The sequence below is a fragment of the Cyrtonyx montezumae genome, unplaced genomic scaffold (assembly GCF_038088225.1).
Source record: "Cyrtonyx montezumae isolate F1298 unplaced genomic scaffold, pur_monq_1.0 scaffold_8, whole genome shotgun sequence".
Lineage (NCBI taxonomy): Eukaryota > Metazoa > Chordata > Aves > Galliformes > Odontophoridae > Cyrtonyx > Cyrtonyx montezumae.
In genome coordinates this window covers 23,502,677-23,510,678 of record NW_027072089.1, presented here as the reverse complement: position 1 = coordinate 23,510,678, position 8,002 = coordinate 23,502,677, and positions in this window count along the sequence as shown.

Below are 8,002 nucleotides of genomic sequence, written 5' to 3'. Positions count from 1 at the left end.
CATCCCATCTTTTGAAGGCACCCATTAATGATGACGTTGAGATCCCACAGAGAATATTAACCCCACAAGACAGTGACAAATTAAAGCTAACAATCTTTGTCTCCAGAGTTCAAAGTCACTCTTGGTGATGAGCTTCGTGTCACATCAAGAAAACACTGCACCATGCTATAAAAGTTGATCTTCACAGGACCAAAGCTACCACGTGGTTTGAGGCAATTGTGAAATGATATCTCAGGTGGTAACAGATAGTGACCAACAAAGGTCGTGTAAGAAAGGCTATGAACATTTCCATAGCAATTCTGAGCTGATAAACTTTGTGGGTTCTTTAGCCAAATTCTGTTTCTGTATGAATCTGTTAGCTTTCTGGGCACCACACACTAGCCTCCATTTCCTTTCTTTCTGGACAGGAGACAAGTGGAAGTGTATCAGTAATCAGATGCAATGCTATAAATGTGAATACTGTTATTGAAATTCTGTATAGAAATCGGAATCTCAGAAATGTTCATGTATTTGTTGATTTTTAATTCCTTACAAATAATACGTGTAAGTCGTTTTCAAATATCTAAAGCCAAGTCATAGATGCTGGAATATTTAAATAAATCACATTTGATCCTTGGCAAATGCTACAGTTGTGTGGTTTTAAAACATAAGAACAGCACTGCAAGTGAAATTTGTCCTACCTTTCATCTCATAACTGGGATTGTCAGGAGATAAATGAAACTCTAGTTTTATTTTCCCTTTATTTTCTCTTCATGCCTTAGTCCATATATGTCCAGGGTTTCCCTGTGCCGGATTCTGAACTTGGCTATATATACCAATTTGGGAGTGAGAAGCTGGAGAGCAGCCCCACAGAAGGGGATCTGGGGGTTCAGGGTAACAGCAAGTTGAACATGAGTCAGCAGTGTGCCCTGGCAGCCACAGGGGCAACCATATCTGGGGTGCACCAGACCCAGCACTGCCAGTGGTTGAGGGAAGGGCTTGTCCCATTCTGTGCTGTGTGGCCTCACCTGGAGCACTGGGTTTTGGTGGCAGAATATCAGGACATAAAACTATTAGAGAGCATCTAAAGGAAGACAACAAAGTGAAAGCTATAAATGTTTGAGGAGTGGCTGAGGTCTCTTGGTTTGTTCAGCCCAGAGAAGGGGAGGCTGAGGAGAGGCCTCATAGAATCATAGAACCACCATGATTGGAAAAGACCTCCAGGATCCTTCAGTCCAACTGTCCACCTGTCACCAGTATTTCCCGACTAAACCATGTTCTTTAGTACAACATCTAAACATTTCATGAACACCTTCAGGGATGGTGGTGTCACGCTCTGATATAAAGGAGGGAGATGAGGGACTAGCTTGGACGTGTTCGGACATGTTCATCAGCAAACTTTGAGGCAATGGTATAAAATAATAGTCTCTTACAGGTGGTTCCACCACCTCCCTGTGCAGCCTGTGCCAGTGCCTAACATCTCTAGCAGAGAAGAAATTTTTCATAACATTCAGCCTGAATCTCCCCTGGCACAACTTGAATCCGTTCCTTCTCATCCTATCAGTAGTTACACTAGAGAAGAGGCTGACCCCCATCTCACCACAACCTCCCTTCAGGCATTTCTAGAGAGCAATAAGTTCTTTTCTGAGCCTCCTCTTCTCCAGACTGAACAATCCCAGCTCCCTCAGTCACTCCTCATAAGGCCTGTGTTCCAGAACCCTCACAGCTTTGTTGCCCTTCTCTGGACATGCTCCAGGGTCTCAATGTATTTCTTGCATTGAGGAGCCCAAAATTGAATACGGTACTCAAGGTGAGATCTCACCAGGGTTGACTACAGAGGGATGATAACTTCCCTGCTCCTGCTGGCAACACTATCTCTGGTACAAGCCAGGATGCCACCTGAGCACACTACTGGCTACTGTTTTCCTCCAACCTTTCTTCATAGGAGAGTAGCTCTAGCTCTTTTATCACCTTCTTGACATCCTCCAGACCAGCTCCAAAACCACTAGATTCCTCCTGTACTGAGTGCCACAGGCCTGGACAAAGTAAATGGGGCCTCACAAGGACAGAGCTGAGGACTATCCCCTCCTTCTGCCTGCTGGCCACCTCTCTTTTGATGCAGCCCAGGATACTGTTGGCCTTCCAGGCTGCAAGAGCACACTACTGGCTCATGTCCAGCTTCCTGTCCACCAGAATGCTCAAATCCTCAGCAGGGTTGCTCTCAACAAGTTCTTCTCCCAGTCTGCACACATATCTGGAATTGCCTCCACACAAGTACAGCACCTTGCTCTTGGCATTGTTGAACCTCATTAGGTTCACATGGGCCTACTTTTTGAGCCTGTCCAGGTCTCTCTAGACAGCATCCCTTTCTTTCATTGTGTCAGCTGCACCTTGGTATCATCAGCAAACTTGTTGAGGCTGTGCTCAATCCCATCATCTTTGTCCTTGATAAATACATTGAAGAGTGAAGAATCACAGTTCTTGAGCAACAGCAAGGGAAGAGTGTCAATATCAACTTCAATTTCCGTGTCAGCAAAGAAAAATGCAAGTTGGTGTTGATAGGGGAAAGACAAATTAGTCTGAAGAAAATGTCTGGGCTCTGGATGAACCTGAGGAGCTGTAAGAATTCTTGTGTACTCTCTGGCTGCAGAGGTGTAGAAATGCATTCACACATCATGTACAATGAGTTTACTGAAGTGTAAAGCAACCTGACACAGAGCCATCACCGTGCCACATCACGGCACTACTGCAGGAGAAAGCATATTCAGTAGCTGTATGACTGGGCACTAACACACTCCCTAAGTATCTTCTCTCATAATTTACTTACACTGTTTAATAAGAGCTTTAGAATTATTATTGCAAAATCTCTGAATCCGTACTACTATATCTGTCTAGTTGCTGTTCTCTAGCTGATAAGCTCTCTACTTTTGTAAATACTCTTTTTTTTTCCTGCAGGATTTATTTTTGGTATATTAAGAGTGGCAACCAAGTATCTACGTGAAGTGCTATAGTTCTGCAATTCTCAAAAGCGAAAAAAAAAGTTGGCTAAGGGAATAAATAAAGTGCAAAACCCAAAAGATGATACAGAATAAGGAGGTAACAGTGTTTTCAGTTTCTACATTGGGAGCTCACAAGAATCATAGAATCACCAAGGTTGGAAAAGACCTCCAAGATCCTTCAGTCCATCTGCCCACCTACCACCAATATTTCCCACTAAACCATGTCCCTCAACACAAGGTCTAAATGTTCCTTGAATACCTCCAGGGTCGGTGACTCCACCACCTCCCTGGGCAGCCCATCAGTGCCTGACCACTCTTTTGGAGAAGTATTTCCTAGTATCCTGTTTGAATTTCCCCTGGCACAACTTGAAGCCATTCCCTGCAATCCTGTCATTAGTTATCAGGGAGAAGAGGCTGAACCCCGTCTCACCACAACCCCCCTTCAGGCAGTTGTAGAGAGCAATAAGGTCTCCCCTGAGCCTCCTCTTCTCCAGGCTGAACAATCCCAGCTCCCTCAGCCACTCCCCATAAAGGCTGTGCTCCAGATCCCTCACAGCTTTGTTGTCCTTCTCTGGATACGTTCCAGGGTCTCCATGTCTTTCTTGTAGTGAGGGGCCCAAGTCTGAATGCAGTACTTGAGTGTGCAAAGAAATGCAGAAGTAATTATTTAGGAATTGACATCACTGAAAAACATGAAAGACAAGTGGGCTACCAAAATATCTGCTGATTGGCAACATAGGAAGGCCAGTACTAGTGCCAGACAAAATAAGTGGAATTTGTTTGATGTGACCACAGTCTTGAAACAGGAGTGGTCAGCAATAAGCAAATGATCCATGAATCAGTCCTCTTCTAGCAGAGAGAATAAATGAGAATTAAATGGTTCACACTACAACTCAATAATAAAAAGCACAGTAGAAATGACGAGGTGTTTACGGAGCGGTTATCCAAAATGTGCTGCGTGCCAAGTGACAGAACTGAATACACTTCAGTGTACAAACAGAACAAAGACGAATTCAGCGCTATGTTTACTCAGTGCTCAAAAACGTTTATTTCACAAAGCCAAAACCAACAGTGAGCCACACCTCTTGGAGGGAGGGCAGAGTTTGAATTGGGGGAAAAAAATAAACAAGAAAATAAAAAAGCCAACCACACAAAACAAAAACATCTAGGGCTGTTGGAGAACACTCTCATCTACATGCAGAGATCAGAATAAAGAAAGGGATACACACTGTGATAAATCCTTCCTCTTTACAGTAGAAGTGCAAAGAGTAATTTAGAAACAGAAGAGTATTCTCTTTCATTTCCAGGAAATGGTTTCTCTTTCTCTTTCATTTCAAGGAAATGTTCCATTTCCTTCCACAAGAGGGGGATCGCCTTCTCTCGATGCATCCATGAAAGGGGGAACGTTTGAGGCGGGCTCAGAGCAGCAGCATAGAGCATCATGTGCGCTCCCGACCATAGCAACTGGGCTGAGAAAGGCAGGCCTGGCTCCAGAGGAGGGACAGCCACACGTTGTGGATCTGGCTGCAATCTCAAGTGAAGATGGAGTTGAAGTTCAGACATTCCCATTTCCTCATAATATTGCCTTTATGCCTTTCTCCAAAGACAGGTTTTCTAATACTGGCTATTTCTGATTGATAATAGCACATAAAAGTACCAGATTCAAAAGGATGATGAGCGATGGGCATCCTTTTCAGAACTGATACAGTAAGTATAAACAATACAGCCAACATATAATATTTATTGCATGGAAATGAAAAATAACACTCTGTTTGAATGTTGGAGCTATTCTCTGAACTCAGATTTCTCTTTGTTTTTATTTTTTTTCTTTTCCCCTCAGATAAAACATGGAAACCTCCCAGTCTCTCTGATATTTATTTTTTATTTTTTGAGTGAAGACATATAAAGACACCCTTTCAAAAACATCACACTCAGGTCAAATGAGCGGCCTGCAGACCTGCCAATGCGATGTCAGTTCATGGCCAGCCATGGCCTTTGTTCTGTGTATTTATCTCATGTTCTCCATATCTCTACTGAATCAAATTCTGCTTTAACTTCCTTCTAAAGCATCCCCCCAGGCTCTGCTCATCTAGTGGAACACCATGCTATCCTTGCCTTCTCACTCAGCTGCAGACAAGTTTATGATACCTGCCTGCTGCAGTAATGCTGCTGATAAATTAAGGTGTTCTGAATTAGCTTCTGTCAGTAAAGGCTGCAAGAGAATAATATGCACAGGAGGAACAATATCTCTACAAGCAGTTGTCAGCAAAACGTGGCAAGTGGAGAGGGTTATTAGTGCTTCATACTCCTTCTTTCACTGTGCTTATTTCTCTCTCAGGCAGAGCATCTGTATAAGTTGTAGTTTTGTGACAAATATGATTGGCAGAAATGCACGTTGGTTGGCCTATTGACCCTACTTCATGTATCTCAGTTATTCTTCCCCCAGATGCTTAAGTAGTAGCAGGAACAGGTAGTAGCAACACTGGAACAGGTTGCACAGAGAGGTTGTGGATGCCCCGTCCCTGTAGGCATTCAAGGCAAGGCTGGGTGTGGCTCTGGGCAGCCTGATCTAGTGGTTGGTGACTCTGCCCATGGCAGGGGGGTTGAAACTACATGATTTTTGAGGTCCTTTTCAACCCTTTTTCTACAATTCGATGATTCAGTAATCTATAATATAAATAATTTGTTTCAATAAAGATTCAAATTGCCATACATAAAAAGGAACCTATATTCTACCTCCTGGCTGTGAGTGAGAATGAATGGAGCAACAAATCAGTTCAATCCTGTACCAGGTAAGAAGCTGGCTGTACAACAAACTCCCAGAGACAAGGCTAAGATGTTGCTGCAGACCTCCTCTTTGCCATGGTTAGGGAACAGAGAGAGAAAAAAATCTCTCTAGAGTACTAAGAATGAACATAATTCTGTTAAGCAAGAGGCAATTATTTTCTTCTATAAAATGCTACAGCAAGAAAATCAACTGAGTACCCTGCACACTCACAGTTTAGATTTATTTCCCCAAATGCAGAAAATCGCAAGGAGAAAAGTAGCTGTGATTTATCCCCTCTTCTCTGACTTGTGCTCCTACAATTCATCAGGATGAAGGAGGAAAACATTCTGAATACAGAAAACATTCACTTTTACAAATAGCTTCACCAGTAATCTAGCTGCTGCCCGTGGGATCAGTCATGTAATGAATGACTGCCAAAACTTGTTTAAATGGTGGGAGTGTGGCGCAGAGTAGAGGATCTAGGAAGCAACTTTGGTTTGCTTTATTTAAATCATTTCAGAAGTTGACTACATGAAACACCTGGTTTTGTGAGTCATTATAAGAAACATACTGCCATACTGCAACCTGCAAGGAAACATAATGCAGAGATCATTTGAAATCCCGAAGCTATTTCAGCCTTCTTTAGCTAAACATACTCTCACAGTTACAGTATTTTAGCTTAAGTGTGAATAGCAAAGAGTGTTAACTGATAACTACATAACAGTAGGACAAGATTTAATCTGACCGATTCAGTGGTGGAGAAGTCAATGAAGATTTGTCATCTGCGTTACTTGAGGACTTACTCCATCCTTCCTTTTGTTGTTTATTTTTTATTTAAAAAAGGCAATTCTTCCTAAGCCTTTCAGTTTTCACTCTCTTACTTTCAAATGTGCAGAGTTACCAGAAGAGAATAAACAGCCCAGCAGCCCTCAGAGATCTCGGACCTGTCTTTCAGGCTGGGTGAGTCTGTCACTTCTCTGTTACTCCCCTGCACAGTAGTCCCACCACACACCGGCATGAAAGTGCTGATGCTCTTGAACACATAAGACATTTCAGGGGGTTGAGCTGAGTTTGTTCATTTGTATCTGTTGGTTTTTTTTTTTAACAAATGACATTATTTCCACTATTATTTTTTTCATAGTTTCAGAATTTCCCCCTCCATTTCCTAGTAATATGAATTCAGAAGGCATCTCCAGATTGTCCAATAGCAGTCTAGCTGCTAATCAGTGAACTTCCTGAGAATTTCTCCTCTTTTCCTTCACATCCTAGGTCATGTTGAACAGAAGCTAAATGAGTGTAGCTAGATCCCAGAGAAAGAGATTCATAAACTGTGTACAAGTACAGATACGTAATGAAGCACTGAACACTTCTGGTGTCTCAACAAGCATACCCCATGCTCAGCTCCCCAAGAAGATGCCAACAAACTGTTCCAGAAATTATCTTTCTGGATGATCTGCTGGACATTCTCTGGATCTCTGTCTTGAACTGAGTAGCCCAGGATGGGACACAGTATTCAAGTAGCACTGGAACAGTCATCATTGGAAAAATGCTTTTCTCTGGTCTTCTGCATAACTTAGAGAGATACTCAGCATCCTACAGCTGGAACAGGAACATCAACTTTCTGGCATACACCAGGATAAAAATAATCACTCTCTACAACTACCTGAAGGGAGATTGTGGAGAGGTGGGGGTTGGCCTCTTCTCCTAAGTAACTAGTGATAGGATGAGAGGGAATGGATTCAGGTTGTGCCAGGGGATGTTCAGGTTAGATGTTAGGAAATACTTTGCCAAGAGAGAGGTCAGGCACTGGAATGGGCTGCCCAGTGAGGTGGTGGAGCCACCATCCCTGAAGGTGACCAAGAAACGTTTAGACATTATACTGAGGGACATGGTGTAATGGAAAATACTGATGATAGGTGGATGGTTGGACTGGAAGATCTTGGGGGTCTTTTCCAACGTTGGTGATTCTGTGATTCTACAATTTAAGTAACCTCTATATTGATAGACTACAAAAGTTGAACATTTTAAAGCTGGAAATAATATTAAGAGATTTTGACAATCAAATTATTTCTGAAAGTCAGAGAGGAGGGCAGTTGGAGCACAGCTGTGGTCAGCCTGCTGTTCCTAGAGCTGAGGCTGCTTCTGGCCATGTCTGCTCATCACTGCCCTTCACCTCCTTCATGAAGGCTCTTCCAGCTGTGGTGACAGAATTGTGCAGAGAGCCAACAGCAAAGCAGCTGATGTGGAGCTAGGGAAG